Source organism: Lontra canadensis, unplaced genomic scaffold (genome assembly GCF_010015895.1).
Source record: "Lontra canadensis isolate GAN:19392208 unplaced genomic scaffold, GSC_riverotter_1.0 scaffold3, whole genome shotgun sequence".
Lineage (NCBI taxonomy): Eukaryota > Metazoa > Chordata > Mammalia > Carnivora > Mustelidae > Lontra > Lontra canadensis.
The window spans coordinates 28,591,528-28,594,966 of NW_022630997.1; positions in this window are offsets into that span (position 1 = coordinate 28,591,528).

The window sequence follows — 3,439 nt, forward strand, 5'->3', positions numbered from 1 at the left end:
TTTTTTTTTTTTTTTCTTTCCTGGTTGGTTTTCTGGGGGAGGTGCCTGCCACGTGGGTTTTCAGTCAATGATGTTCCCTGAGTTAAGTCTTCCCGCCCCCCCCTGAAGAGGGTGGGCTCTGAGGAAAACGGGTTTTCAGGCTTTTGTTCCTGGAGGTTTTTGTGTTTCTTTGTTTTGTTTTGTTTTGTTTCTCTTGCCTTGACAGCTTTTGATGGTTTTTGGAGGTTTAGAGGAAAGCAAACTGCACCCTGACCTCCCTCTCAGAGAGAAGCCTCAGTATGCTGCCCTGTGGGTGCTGCAGAGCTGCAGAGCAGGTTCCGAGTCGTGGTCCCTGGGGATGCAGGATCTCCTGCTTGTACCCAAAACCATGGAAGTGGTGGCTGTCTGGGCAGCTCCAGACCACCAGAGAGGTTCCAAGCAACAATCGCACACTGAGATTTTCCCATTGGCCTGGGCTGGGAGTGCCTGGTCTTCCCAGGTCCAAGAGCACTGGGCTGGAATCTGTGTGCACCTCTCCCAGGGGAGGGTGTGGGGTGCGTGCATCTCAGGCTCTGATAGTACAGCAAAAGTCTAAGAGCACCAGGCTGGGCCTTCGCGCACCTCTCTCAGTGGAGGGTGTGGGGTGCATGTGTCTCAGGCTCTGATAGCACAGCGCGGCATTCTGCCTTCTGGCGAGGCTCCCAGCCCTTCACATTCTCACATTCCCATGCATTCTTGGGCACGCTGGCAGCTCAGGTACCAAGACCTGGTTTCTCCGCCACACTCTCTCTGGCTCAGCACCAGGGGAGGCTGTCCTGGGTCCGGGGACTTAAGTCCCTGTCCCTAACCGCCCCCAATTCCCACAATTTCCCCCCATGATCCTTTGCTCTTTTTGAGTGCTTTCAACCAGACTCCAAGTTAATGCTGGTCCCCATATGCAGAGCACTCTCGTCTTGGGGTATTACTTTCCAATCAGTCGCCCCTGGTGGTTCCCTCCCCCTTTTGTTTATCTTCTGATATCAGTCCAACATTCTCACTCCACTTTACCAGCCCACTGGCATCTTCTGTCCCTGTAGAGATCCAGACGTGTATAATTCTGATCTCAGGCTGATTTCATGGGTGATCGGAGTTCTTTGGTAGATAATCAGCTCACTTTAGGGTACGCGTTGAAACGGTGCCTCCTCCTACTTCCCCGCCATCTTGTCTCCCCTCCACCTTGGCATATTATAATGAACCATGCAAATGACAAAGATAAAGAGCAAATTCCTGAAAGCAGCTCAGGACAAGAGATCCTTAACCTACAAGGGGAGACACATAAGGCTGGCAATAAGGTTGTTCACAGAGACCTGGCAGGCCAGAAAAACTGGCACGACATATTCAACATGCTAAATGGGAAAAATATGTAGCCAAGAACAATGTATCCAGCAAGGCTGATCCTTAAGAATAGAAGGAGAGATCAAAAGTTTCCAAGACAAAACCTAAAGGAATTCATGAACACTAAACCAGCCCTTCAAGAAATATTAAAGGGAACCCTTTGAGCAGAGAGAGAGAACAAATGTAATAAACACCAGAAAGGAACAGAGACACTCTATAGGAACAGTCACTTTACAGGAAACACAAGGACACTATTTGTATCTTTCAGAATGTAAATGAGCTAAAATGTTCCAAAGAAAAGAAACAGGATATCAGAATGGATGCCTCAGCAATCAGACAACAAAAAGAAATAAAAGGCATCCAAAATGGCAAAGAAGTCAAACTATCACTCTTTGCAGACTACATTATACTTTATGTAGAAAACCCAAAAGACTCCACCCAAAAATTTCTAGAACTGATAAGGGAATTCAGCAAAGACTCGGGATATAAACACAATGCACGGAACTCAATTGCACTTCTATACACTAACAATGAGGCAGAAGAAAGAGAAGTCAAAGAAATGATCCCATTTACAATGGTACTGCAAAACTTAAGATACCAAGGAATAAATCTAATCAAAGAGGCAAAGGATCTGTACTCTGCAAACTATAGGACACTCATGAAAGAAACACAGGAAGACACAAAGATGGAAAAATATTCCATGCTCATGGATGGAGGAACAACTAGTGTCAAAATATCTATGCTACCCAGAGTAATCTACACATCCAATGCAATCCCTATCAAAATACCACCAACATTTTCCACAGAGCTGGGACAAATAACCCAAACATTTGTATGGAACCAGAAAAGATCCAAAATAGCCAAGGGAATAATGAAAAAGAAAACCAAAGCTGGAGGCATCACAATTCTGGACTTCAAACTATATTACATAGTTGGAATCATCGAGACAGAATGGAACTGGCACAAAAACAAACACACAGATCAAGGGAACATAATATAGAACACAGAAATGGACCCTCAACTTCAGGGTCAACTTATCTTTGACAAAGCAGGAAATAATATCCAAAGGGGTAAGAAAAAAAGTCTCTTCAACAAATGGTGTTGGGAAAATCAGACAACCACATACAGAAGAATGAAACTATACCATTTTCTTATACTGTACACAAAAATAAACTTAAATGGATGAAAAACCTAAATATGAGACAAGAATTTATCATAATCCTAGATGATAACACAGGAGCAACCTCTTTGACCCTGGTTGTCACATCTTCTTTCTAGATTCATCTTCAAAGGCAAGGGAAACAAAAGAAAAAATGAACTACTTGGACCTCATCAAGATAAAAAGGCTTTGCATAGCAAAGGAAACAGTCTACAAAAATAAAAGGCAACCTATGAAATGGGGAAAGATATTTGCAAATGTCTTATCAGATAAAGGGCTAGTATCCAAAATCTATAAAGAACATATCAAACTCAACACCCAGAAAAACAAATAATCCAGTCAGGAAATGTGTAGAAGACATGAACACATTTCTCCAAAGAAGACATTTAAATGGCCAACATATGCATGAAGAAAATGCTCCACATCACTTGGCATCAGGGAAATACAAACCAAAACCACAATGAGATACCACCTCTCGCCGCTCAGAATGACTAAAATGAACAACTCAGGAAATGACAGAAGTTAATGAGGATGTGAAATAAGAGGAACCCTCTGACATTGTTAGTGGGAATGCAAACTGGTGCAGCCACTGGGGAAAACAGTATGGAGGTTCCTCAAAAAGTTGAAAATAGAACTACCCTATGACCCAGCAATTGCACTACTAGGTATTTATCCAAAGGATACAAAAACAGTGATTCAAAGTGGCACATGCACCCAAATGCTTAGAGCAGCAATGTCCACAATAGCCAAAATATGTAAAGACCCCAGATGTCCATAGACAGATAACTGGATAAAGAAGACGTGGGGTATATATATACATACATATATATATATGTATGTATATATACACACACATATACACAATGGAATATTACACAGCCATCAGAAAAGAAATCTTGAAGGTGCTTGGGTGGCTCATTCAGTTAA